A 12,903-nucleotide genomic window follows, 5' to 3' on the forward strand; every position below is an offset into this window, starting at 1 on the left:
GCGGTTACGAACATTTGTTGGCCTCCTACCTTGAGGACCAACTTGGTGCTTCTTTTTACCACTAAGAGACTAGTGGACGTAACGATGACAAGGAGGTGGCCCCTGTCCTCCAGTGTAGTAGGATGACAAAGACGCAGCTGAACATCTCATACAAAAGATGTGAAAACGAAGTAATGTGGGGTTCACGTGGAGGGTGGAAAGTGATTCATTTGGAGGCAGGGAGAGCAGGAGCAAAGGCACAGAGGCCCTGGCAGGAAGGTTGTGTTTTCAGAGCAGGGGGTGGATTGACAGGCTTGTGTAAGAGGATGTATGGAAACATGTAGTCAGAGCTGGAGTTGGAAAGCCCATACCTTTTGGAATTGGTTTTGGATAAATAGAAAAACCTGAGGCCATTCCCCTTGGCTTTTAAGACACTCATCTTGAAAAGTCTTTTAATTCATGTTGTATAGAGCTGAGCAGAACCCTAACTAGGTTGGTACATCGTCACTGCTGCCGACACAGGGAATTGGGAGAAATGAGGTTTCCCTAAACCAGTAAGAAGGCTTAAGGCATTCAGGGATGGCCAGCGCCGCCCCACACTCCTGGCTGGGGAATGTGTGACATGACCCTCTTGGGCTGATAGCATCCCCAGCTTGTCCAGCTGTCCTGACTGGGCTCCATATGAATGGCAGCTCTCTTTTACATCATAGTTTAATTTGAGATCAAATTGTGCTTTTCTTGGAAGCTGCCTTTATGCTTTAAGTCAGGGAATGTTTAGCTTTCAGCTGCAGAAGCTAATGGCTAGGGAGCATGACCCCCACCCCCTCACCGCCCGGGTTGACCAGCAGCAAAGCTATAAAGGGGCCTTTGACCTCTTGAACCATAATGATAATATATTTATTGAGATCTTAGTATATACCAGGCATGGCATTGAGCATTGCAGATGTATTCTCTAATTTAATCTTCATAACGGCTCTGTGAGCAAGATTCTTTAATTCTTATTTGACAGATGAGGAATTGTAGCTTATAAAAGTGAACTTCAAAAAAAAAAAAAAGTGAACTTCCTTGAAGTCATGCTGTTAGTGGTGAAGTTGGGACTTGAACCCAGGCACTGTGATGTTCTTACTTTTATCCCCTTCCACCGTTTGAAATCTGATTTTTAGAATAGGCATTAGAGATGTACGGATGCCAAGTGTAAATACCTATGGAGAGGCAATGTGGGTAGGAGTTAGGGATATGGACCGTGTAGTCGACCTGACCTGAGTGTGCATATTGGCTCCATACCTTGCCCGTGTGACCAGACAAAAGACCTAACCTTACTGCAGCTTTCAGAGTCCACGCCTGTAAGATGCTACTGACAGCTGCACATCGATTGTCCAAAGTGTAAAAATGCAATAGTATACACGACTGCGTGGCCCGTGGTATGCTCTCAATAAATGTGAGCTCTTGTTGTTATCCATAAGGAGTTATGTATGCATTGTCCACCACTGGGATATTTGTGTTTTACTAATCAAATACCACTTAAGCCAAAAGAAATTAATCTAATGGAAGAACTTGTAAGAATCTGTACTCAATTATTTTTTAATTAAATAATATGCAAATATCAGGGCACCTGAGTGGCTCAGTTGGCTAAGTGTCTGCCTTCAGCTTAGGTCATGATCTCAGGGTCCTGGGATGGAGCCCCGCAGCGGGCTCTCTGCTCAGCACGGAGTCTGCTTTTCTCTTTCTTTCCCTCTACCCCTCCCCTCTGCTCATGTGCTTGCTATCTCTCTCTCTCTCTCCCTCAGATAAATAAATAACATCTTTTTTAAAAAAGATAATATGCAAATACTCAATGGCTAGAAGCCCAAGTAATACAGATGACCAAATTGTCTTTAATCACCCACTTGGTAGAATCTGGCTCTTCCTCAATTCTGTGGGGGAGCCCCCTGAAGGGGGCAGAGGGGTCCTTCCTTGGCATCTGGAAGTGATGCTTGCAGGCCACCTTCTTCGGGGGCTGGCTTTTCTCCAGCCTTATTGTTCAAGGCTCCTACTCTCACTGCTCTTATTAAAAGCACAGCTGGGGATCATGTATGTAAGGAATGGAGGTGTCTAGTAGGCAGAGAAAGATTCAAGGAGGCAGTTCTAGCCCTGCTCTGTCCCTAACTGGCTGTGTGATCTGAGCCCTCACCTCTTGACTATAGAATGAGGGTTTGAAGTTAGAGTCATCAGTCCTGTCTCCAGGGCCATTTTGCTCTACGTCTGCACATGATAAATGCAGGAGTGATGAAGCACTTCCATGCTAACAGAGTTGCCCACAGTCGCATACTTCCTGAGTGGTGGAGCTAAGACTAGAAAGAACCCCTCACGCCTAGTCCTCAGGGCTTGCATAGCTGTAGTAAATACTCACTTAAATGCTCTGTTTAATGCTTTGTAAATGCTTTGTTTGTTGACTGTTCTCTCATCCAAGTTCTCATAAACAGGAGTCATTTCCATTTCTATAATCCTCTGGCCCTATCATTCTAAATCTTCTCTTTTTCTCTCTGAGACTAGCAGAGTTGTCCCAGGATTTCAATAAATCAAGTGTCTTTCTGCCCTAGCTTGGAAGATCCCAGTGTGATAGAACACAGGGCACAAGAGAGCCCACCTTCAAGCAGCTGCCCTGTTCCTGAGTGCTCCTTCAGCTGTGCCTGGGAAGGTGGCTTTACTCCCCAACAGGTGTCCTGCATCTCTAATCAAAACCATCAACTGCTGAGAATGGGGAGAGCAGCCACTTGTGTAGACCCAACCCTTCCTGTCTTCTTCACTCCCCTTATTACACTATTTCTACCTTCATCCGAGACCCTGCCAACAGCTTTGACCAGGAAGAAATTCAGAGGAATTTCTGGCATCTCTGCCACCCCCCCAGGAATGAAAATTACTTCAATGTCTGCCAATGACTTGGGATAACAGAGCTATTATTGCTCAAGTGCAGAATTCTGGTTCTCTTGCTGCCACATGCTCCCGGCCTGAAATCCTTCAGCTTGATGGCAGCAGGGTCTATTTCTACTAAAATGTTGTTTTGAAATTTTCTACTGCAGTGATGCCCTGTCCTCCTGTAGCCTCTGGTGAAGCCTCTCACTGGGCCAGCTCAGATATGTACTTTCTCCGTCCACCCAGAAGACAAACCCACATACACACAAAAAAATGATCATCAAGGAAGATTTTCAGAAAATAGCTTCAATTACCCTGAGCACTGTGGTTCTGGGCTGGTCTCTGGGCTCTGTTACCAAATCCGCCCAGTGAATGACCCACCCCTGGGAAAGACAGCTCATAAGGCAAAGTCGGAGAAGTGACAAGAGGGCTTTCTGCTCTCCTCAAGGAGAAATCTGAGGAGATTCCAGTGTGGCAAGGACCCAGCAAGGAGGGAACCCATGAAGACGGAAGAAGGAAAGTCATGATTAAGCAACCAGACAACAAGAGCTACAGGTCTCAGTAGACTTAAGTAATTTTTATCTTGACTCTCCCATTCACTAGGTGTGGGACCTCCAATAAATCACTTTCGTCATATCCTTATCTGTAACAGGGTTGGATTAAAGCAGCCCTTCTGGAGAAAGCATTCAGTTAGCACACTATCTCTTCTCCACACTGGTGAGGGGCTAGGTGGAGGGAGGAGGGGAGAGAATCTTCAGCTGTGGTTCTTGGCCCTGGGGAGTTGGTGATCTTGTCGGGAGACCAGGACATGGACTAGTGGTGGTGATAAATTTGTTGTGTGGGATTTTGTGCTGAATCCCAAGGCTTTTTTTCCACTACAGGAATTTAGAATGGGGCAAGAGCAGAGGACTGGGAAAGCTTCTTGGAGGAGATAAAATACAGGAAGGGCCATGAAGGGTGGTTAGAATGTTAGGAGGGAAGAGGAAAAAGGAAATTTCCAGGTGAGAAGAGCAAAGAACAAAGACCGGAACAGGGTGCATCTGTGGAATTGGGAGAGTTGCCTGATGGAGGAAGTGGCTGAATAAAGTTTGTAGATGGGGCCCATTATGTAAGCCTTGAAAGCCATTGGATTTTTTTTCCTTTCTTCCTTCCTTCCTGTTTGTGTATCTATTACATAAGTCATCTAGAAGTCTTTGGCTGGGGAGATTTGGGAGTAAGTAGTGCATGAGAGTTGTGTTTTTAAAAGATTTGTTTCTGGTATCAAGATTTAGGAGTAAACTTGATTAAATTAAGAGGGACCAAACAGGCAGTGGTTCTTAACCCTGGTGGCGCACTGAGAAATTATGGATACCTTGGCCCCTTCTCTAGAGATTCTGATTCATTTGGTCTGGGGAGAAAGTCTGAGCATAGTCCCTTCTTTTCGTTTTTCTCCCTCCCTCCCCGTTTCCCTCCCTCCCACCCTCCCTCTTTTCTCTCTCTTTCTGCAGCTATTTGGATGTGAGGAGGATAAGGCCCTGAAATAAAACAGTTGCAATTGAAATGGAGAATTAAGATAAAGAGACATTATAAGGGTAAAAGTGCCAGGTGCCTTGCTAATGAGACATAGGGAATGAAAGAGAGATTCCATTTATTTCTTTGAAATATTTGTTGAGTACTTACCATATGCCTCTAGATCAGAAGCTATAAGAAATTCAGATGGCAAGACCCTGGTCCTGTCTTTAAGGAGCCAATGTTTAGTAGATGACAAAGAAAATAACTATAACACGAGGAGAATATGGAAACTGGTGTAGAGATACACAGAGAGGAGAGCGGTGGAAGGTTCCTCTAAGAGACAAGGTGAAGAAAGTTCTCCACAGAGGTCCCGTTTAGTGACAGCTAGAAGCATCAGCAGGTGAGCTTGGGGGAAGGGCCCCCCCAGGGTGAGTTAGAGTGAAGGGAAAAGTGTGGAGGCAGCTGGGTGTAATGAAGGACAGAATTAATGCATGATGAACAGCCTGATCCCTAAAAAAGCAGGTGGTATGTGGAAGGCTTGGTGAGAAAGATAGATTACTGCCAGAAAAGGCTAGATTTTTTTGTGTGTTCCCTCTTGATTTTTAAATGTTGGCAATGTTTATTTATTTTATTTTTTTATTTTTATTTTTTTGACAATGTTTTATTTCTCGAACTTAGTCATGGTTAAATGAGTATTCATTTTATAAGTATTTCTTTAAATGTACACAAAAGTGTATAAGCTTTTTGCTTTATATTATTTTATAGCTTTAAATGTTTAATTAAAGAATGGTAGATATAATCAGTGTGACATACATGCACCTAATAGTACAATCTTATGAACTTTATCAAATAAACAGAAAAATATACATGAATTAACAACTGTAGTTGGAAATGTTATAATATGCATCTCTAAGAACCATGAGTCAAATAGAAATAAGAACACTATGAAACAAAAAAGAACACTATGATATGAATGAACTGAAAATACAATTAAATAGTACACATACATAAAAAAAGAAAACATATTCTTTTTAAATATACATGGCACATTTACAACAGGAGACATGTATCAGGCCATAAGTTCCAAAGAATCAATCCCATTTGGACAATGAGATTATGGGATTCTTATTTTTTAAAAGATAGCTAAAATAAAATCCTACATATTTAGAAACTAGGTGACATATTATCAAGTGACATTTGGTTTAAAAAAGTAAATATTTAGAACTAAATAAAACACTAATGATAGAATTTGTGTAACACAGCTAAAGTAGTACTTAGAGGCAAACTTATAGCTTTCAATAAATACACTAATGAATAAGAAAGTTTGGAAACAAGTGAGTTATCACTTTACACCCATTAGGATGACTACTGTCAAAAAAGCAAAATAACAAATGTTGCGAGCATAATATTAACTTTTCAAAACAAAACAAACAAACCAAAAAAAAAAAAAAAACAAAAAACTTTTCAATTAAGGTATCATTTGTATACAATAAAATTCACACATTTTAGAAGTCAGGTTTTTTTAAGGTCTCAAGTGACCAGGTAAGGAATTCAAATGGGCAGAGCTCATATGGTGCAATAAAAAATCCAATAGACTTGGCATTGAATTATATTGACAAGTATGTGACTTTAGACAAACTACTTGAGTCTCAGGGTCTCATTTTCTCATCTTCAATCATGACAGGACTATATCTCCAGGGAAATGTGAAAAGGATAAAATAGTGTATGTACAGTGCTTGACATATAATAAGGATGTAAGAGGTATTAGTTCACTCTATTTTACTCATCAGAATCTTCAGGGGTGAGACCATAGTCCCTGCATATTTGAAAAATACCTTAGTTGGTTCTGATGTACAGTTAAAGTTTCAAATCATTGGTATAGGCAGCAGGGGCCATGGCAGGCTTTTGATGGGGGAAATGGCATGATTAGAGCTCTACATTAGGGCTATAGGGTGAGTCTATAGTGGCACTCACTGGGCCTGGAAGCCTGGGAAAATGTGGAAAGGGAGAGTGTGGAGAGCAGATGGAAGATTAGATCTGGAGGGGACAGTGATGAGCTTGGTTTTAGTTAATATTTATTTATTTATCAACAAGCAAACATTGGTTCAGGCCTACTTTGAGTGAGCCCCTGTATTTCATACAGAGATAAATGCATCTTCACTTCCCTGACTCATCATTTAAGGAACAATTCTTGGAAGGCTTTCTGTGGCCTCTTTCTTCTGCCTCATCCTCTAGTTGACTCAGGTGGTGATACTGGTAGCAGAAGTTTAGGAAAGGTTAGGGGTTTCCAGTTGACTGGGGTACAGAGCTCTCAGCCACAGATATTTCACTGGGGCAGAGGCTGGTAGGATAAATAGTGGCTTTCACCTTTCTTTTAGGATCTTTGAGCCTGGGACCCATAACCACTTCCTAGTCTAGATCCCATTCTTGATACAAATTCCTAGATCAGGTGCTGATTATTCTCCTCCTCCTCCTCCTCCTCCTCCTCCTCCTCCTCCTCCTTCTTCTTCTTTTATAACACTAGGAACTGCCAGGCAGAGTAGAATAAACATGAAACCATGATATCATTCATCTAGCATGATTAGGTAGCTGTAACAATGGTCACCAGAATGAGCTACACAGTCCCTGCTCATGTTTCCTGGACAGTTTCTTGAGGCAAATACATGTCACCAGAGGACTTATGCCGGCTACCTATCATGTTATCACAAGAAGGTAACTGTCACCAGACCTTGAAAGAAGGAACGAAATATCCCTTGTATCTTGTTTTGTTCTCAATAGGCCCACATATCCCTGTTTTGTCTTGACTTCAGGTACATGGTCCCATTATAGGGGGAACTAAATTAGGCAAGGTGGTCAGAGAGGGTCCTAAGAAAAAGATTATTGATGTCATATTGGGAGGAAGAATGGAAGCTAACCCTGGCAGGGTTAGGGGTTGGGGATTGCAAGGCAGCTGGAGAGTGTTCAGCCTTATGAGCATGGAAATACTCAAAATATAACGAGCCACTGTGTAGAAGGAGATTGGAGAGGTAGTTAAGGAATGGAATAAAGCATCTAGCTGGCATAATTTTGTCTTTGCCCTAAGATCAATAAGATGGCACTGAAAACTTTTTAAAGCAGGGAGGTAAAATAAATCAGATTTTCATGTTGAAAAGATTGTGTGGCTGCTGTGTAAAGACAAGATTAGAGAAAGGCCTGAGTACTTTTGGGAGTAGTTCAGGTGAGCTATGACGATAGCTTGGGCTATGTGATGTACTAGAGATAGAAGTAAACCAAAGATTTAGGAAGCAGATTTGATAGTCCTTGGCGATGAACTAGAAATGATGATATGAATCAATGGAAGGGAAGATTAACTGTCTCTAAGTGGTGACCCTTGTGTCCTGTTGCCGTTCAACTCTATAGACCTAAAACAGGCCGCCTCATCTTTTCTCTGCAAATCTCTATCTGGCTTGCTGTGGATGGAATATTTGTTTCTCCAAAATTCATATTTTGAAACCTAACCCCTAAATGGTGTTAGGAGGTGAGACTTTTGGGAGGTGATTAGGTCATAATGGTGGAGCCTCATGAAAGGGATTAGTGCCTTTATAGAAGAGCCTCCAGGGAGCTTCCTTGCACCTTCCACCATGGGAGGACACAGTGAGCAGAAGCTGTGATCCGGGAAGTGAGCTCTTTCCAGACACCGAATCTGCCAGGACCCTGATCTTAGACTTGCCAGCCTCCAGGATTGTGAGACATAGACGTCTGTTGTGTAAGCTGCCCAGCCTATGGTATTCTGTTATAGTGGCCCAAGGGACCTAAGACATGGCTTATTGTTAACCACCCATAATCATTTTTCCAGTCTTTTGATCTAAAATCTGGACATAATTATGGACTTCTACCTTTATCTCCAAACCTATGACGAATTGTCATAAAGTCCAGAATTTTCTCCTTTTGAAATGTTTCTTTCATTTCTCTCTCTCTTTTTTAGAATTCCAGTTTGGGCCCTTATAAAATACCTGGCATTTGGTGCCTACATTTTATCTCCCAGTTCTGGTCTCCATCCTGAACACTGTAACCCAGTGAGTCTCTTTTAAACATTGCTTTCACCATTCCCTTCCTGCCACAGAACTCTGCAGGGATTCCTCATTGGCCTGAAGTGAAAATCTCAATGCCTTGGTTTAGAATTCACGGCTTTCTGCAGTCTGTCTCCGATCCGCTTTGCCACTCTCTGCTTCCCTACAGTAGTAGTTTTACAACTCTTTTAAAGTTACTGAACCCTTTGTTCAAATGGAATCCTTTGTTCAAAAACATGGCAGCTCCATATGTACAGCATGTGAGTGGAGCTTTTGGTTGAAGTAGGGATGGGGATTGATTTCCTCTCCCTCCTCCCATTGCCTCCTTTCCTTCCCTACCTGCTTTGTCCCCTGAGATGAGTCTGCTCAGAATGTTGTTTGAAGTCCATAGCCTTCCAGGAATGCTCTTAGGTAGAAATAGGTGTTCACCTCAAGGAACAACTGGGTCACTGAATCCAACATATGTTTCCCTCCACTGAGCCTCTAGTCGGCCTCTCTGGTTGTTTCCTCATCAGGCAGGGGCTCTGCCTCATAAAAGGCCCCCTCTGTGATGTAACATGAGCATCTTTACCACACCTCTGTAGTGAGTGCAAGAGGAGTTTTGACATACTGCTTGTTACAGCGTCCTTCAAGAAGTTAAGACCATCACAACAAACACAGCCCCATAGAAGCAATTTTATAGGGACTGTCCAATGTGCTACCAGCACTCCTCGGGTCTGATTTGATTTAGAAAATGTTATATTGAGATCAGTGGTTTCCAAATGTGGGGGTGGGGCCCTGGAATTTGTGTTTATAAATAGCCCCCTGAGTTAAGAACCAATAAACCGAGTACTAGGAGCAGTGAAGTAGGATGGAGATTCTAAGCTGAGTCTGTGGGGATATTCAGTGATAATACTATGATAGTGCTCTATGTGGATATGATAATTCGCAATATATTTTTTCTCATGAAGAAACAGAAGAGTTAGAAGAGCAGAAGAAGAACAGGTTTGCAGGGGATCATCTTTCAATTTTGAGCAGATGGAATTTAAAACACCTGTGAACCATCTAGGGGCAGATTTCCAGCAGGTAGTTGAAAATTTGGGTCCACGACTCAAGAACGAGGCTAGGGCTAGACTGAGGTGAGTTTGAGAGTCATCTTTACAGGGGAGATATAGGTAGGGCTGTGAAGGCAGGTGAGATTTTAATTTTTTTTAGAAGACTGATCACACAAATAATACTTTATTCCGACTTTGAATTCTATGGTCCTGCTAAGAAAGAACATACTTCTTAGGAAAAAAATGCTTCTATGTGCCAATATAAAAAAAAATAAAATCCAGGATAATATGTTCATGTGAAAAGAGCAATGCAAGACTCATAAAATATTATCTTTTGCCTAAAGAGGTTGAGAGAGGGGTAAAAAATATTTATCTCTCTGCATAAAGGAGCCACAAAAATACTAAGAAATCGGTAACAGGTAGGTGGGGTGCCAGGGAGACCATTTGCTTTTCCCTTCTTGATTTTTTAATTGTTTAACAATGCGAATTATTATCCATATAAAAATTAACTTACAACCTGATAAAAATGGAGGGGAGATTGTAGGAGTCCTGCCATATTTACATTTTCCTGAGCGATGAAATAAAAAAACAACAACAACCCTACCATTTATTATAACTATTACATCATAAAAGAAAAGAAAGGGCATCTTGAAACAAAAAAAAGCAAGAAAGAATACCATTTTTAAAGAAAGTCTTTTACTTGATACAATATTGTTGTCTCTTTTGCGCTTTGCTGTAGACCGATGACCACTTCATCACCACCTGGCTGTGGCCTGAAGAAGTCGTGGACACCACTAGTTAGTTAGTAAACTAGTAAATACAATTTTCTTTTTCTTTTTTCTTTCTTTTAAAAACTGAAGTATAATTAACATATGGTGTTATATTAATTCCGGGTGTACACTCTAATGACACAACAGCTCTATATATTACTCAGTGCTCATCCTACGTGTCCTCTTTAATCCCCATCCCCTCTCTCACCCATCCTCCCACCTCCCCCATCAGTTTGCCCTCTATAGCTAAAAGTCTGTTTCTTGGTTTCTCTCTCTCTTTCTTTTCCTTTGCTTGTTTGTTTTGTTTCTTAAGTTCAACATATGATTGAAATCATATGGTATTTGTTTTTCTCAGACTTATTTCATTCACCTAGCATTATACTCTCTAGATCCATTTACGTTTATTGCAAATGTCAAGATTTCATTATTTTTTAATGGCTGAGTTATATTCCCCTGTGTATGTATGCCACAAAAGGGGTAAGCCTTTTTTTTATTTATTTTTTTATTTATGATAGTCACACACAGAGAGAGAGAGAGGCAGAGACACGGGCAGAGGGAGGAGCAGGCTCCATGCACCGGGAGCCCGACGTGGGATTCGATCCCGGGTCTCCAGGATCGCGCCCTGGGCCAAAGGCAGGTGCCAAACCGCTGCGCCACCCAGGGATCCCAGGGGTAAGCCTTTTAAGAAGGAGGAGAGTGAGTCTGTGAAATGCCTTTAGTAGGCCTTGGGAGGAAGGGGACAGGGTGAGTAAAGGAGGTGGAAGATGTGGCCAGAGAGAGAGGATAGAGACTTGCATCTGTTCAAGTGCAGTCTCATGGAAGGAAGAGCTTCGGGAAGGAGGGAGTGGGTGGTGGATGAGGCCGATACTGTCAGCTGCAGCTACTGAGAAGGATACAGGGTAAGCAGAGGCCAGGGACTTTGGAATTCAGGATTATCCTGCAATTTTTGTAGGGCTATGTGTCCAGGGGGGAATTGTTTTTGCTGGCCTGAGCACTGATGGGAAGTGAGAGGTCCCCTTTTCCCTTCAAGGACTTCACAGAGAGAATTCCATCCGAAAGCCTCCTGTCCATCTTCCGCCTGCCTTAGAAAGAAAATGTTAGTTTTGAAGGAATCCAATTACTTAACAAAGATTGGTGAAACCCAGAAATACTGATTATTGTGGATGATTCTGAGAGTTGAGGTCCTTCAAAGGGGCGATTCAACTCCTTTTTTGGGGAAAAAAATTTAACTTGGAGCAGAGATCTTTCAACCTTTCAACCTTACATATAATCAGGGTTCAGAACCCTTCATTGCGAAACTTCTGTGGGGAACTTACTTCTGAACCTTTCAGCAGGTACTTTCAAAGTATCATCCCTTTTGATGTGTACTTACCGGCAAGTGAAGGAGAGTTGCCAGGAGGCTCAGAATCTGGTTGGCTGATCCCAAACCACCCAGAAAGACTTGAAACAATGGATTCGGAGTGAGGTGTTTCTGTGAAAGGAATGTGAAAATAGGTCTGTTTAGGAGCTGATTTCATTTTCTGACTATTGATAACTTGGCCTTTTTTTCATTCTTTCTGTACTTACTACATATATCTATGCCGAGAGCCTCCTTTCCAGGACAAATTTTATCCTCATATTAAAAATGTTGTGTATATGTATGTGTCAAATATTTATTTAACTGAATAATTGTTGAACATATTACTTTAGCATTTTTCATTATTTTTTTGCACTCTTATCCCTCCTTTTAAGTATTTTTTATTATAAAACATTTCAAATAATACAGAAAAGCAGAAAGAAGTGTCCAGCAAATACACGTGTAATCTATCCTTAGATTTAACAATTTTTGGTATTTGTCCATATTTGCTTTATATGCAAACATTTTATATGTACATGCACATATGTAATATTTCTCAAAACTATTTAAAAGTTAAGTTACATCCACCCAGAAGCTTCACCTCTAAATACTTCATACCTCTCTAAAAACAACGTTCTCCCATATATGCACGATACCAATATCACATCTAACTAAACTAACAATTCTCCACTCTATATTTAAATTTCCCCAGCTGTCCCCCAAATGTCTTGTGTATCTGGCTGTTCAAAGCAGGAGCCAACCAAGAACATTTCTAGAACCATCTTTTTTTCTAGAACCATCTTTTCTAGAACCATCGTTCCTCCCCCTTCTCCCAAGTTATATTGATGGACTGAAGCGACTGGACCACTTCTCTTAAAAGTGTCCCATTGTGGATTGGTCTGATGGTTTCCTTGTAGTACTGTTGAGCTTGTCCCTCTGTTCTCCGTATTTCCTGTATCTGGAAATTATAAAGAACAAACGCTTGATTGGATTAAAATTAAACATGTTTGTCAAGAACACTTCATGGGTGGTGCTGTGCAACTTCCTATTGTTCCCATCTTCAGAACAACACACTTCCAATACCTCTGAAGCCTCTGTTTCCCTTTCCAATGCCACCGCTCCCTCTTCCCACCAGAGGCAGCGATTATCCTGAATTCTCTATTGACCACTTCCTGTGTTTTCTTTGCAGTTCTATCACAGACCTGTGTATCTCCAAATAATACATTGTTTAGTTTTAAGCTTGTGTAAGTGAAATAATACTGGATATATATTTTTTGTGAGTCATGCAGTGCTAAAATTGCAATTTATCCACGTCGAGAAGCGAAGCTATAGGTCACTCATCTTCATATCTG

At 41.5% G+C, this 12,903-nt stretch overlaps 1 protein-coding gene and 1 long non-coding RNA gene across 8 annotated transcripts in view; one reads left to right on the forward strand and one right to left on the reverse strand.

The window, feature by feature from the left end:
• CDYL (chromodomain Y like) overlaps positions 1-8,907 on the reverse strand; it is a 230,733-nt gene extending 221,826 nt beyond the window's left edge. For all 5 annotated transcript variants that reach the window (XM_072813993.1, XM_072814000.1, XM_072813999.1 and 2 more), the window contains exon 1: positions 8,751-8,907. The gene's annotated coding sequence lies outside the window, so the exon portion shown is untranslated. The remainder of the gene's footprint in view (positions 1-8,750) is intronic.
• Positions 8,908-8,977: 70 nt separating this feature from the next.
• LOC140626296 (uncharacterized) overlaps positions 8,978-12,903 on the forward strand; it is a 55,248-nt gene continuing 51,322 nt past the window's right edge. Inside the window, exons 1-4 of one of the 3 annotated variants that reach the window (XR_012025477.1) lie at positions 8,978-9,864; positions 10,185-10,246; positions 10,731-10,887; positions 11,547-11,820. This is a non-coding gene — a long non-coding RNA (uncharacterized lncRNA). Of the gene's footprint in view, positions 9,865-10,184; positions 10,247-10,730; positions 10,888-11,546; positions 11,821-12,903 lie in introns of those variants that run through there. The other 2 variants (XR_012025476.1, XR_012025475.1) reach the window with 2 other exon arrangements.

The sequence above is a fragment of the Canis lupus genome, chromosome 37 (genome assembly GCF_048164855.1).
Source record: "Canis lupus baileyi chromosome 37, mCanLup2.hap1, whole genome shotgun sequence".
Classification (NCBI taxonomy): Eukaryota; Metazoa; Chordata; class Mammalia; order Carnivora; family Canidae; genus Canis; species Canis lupus.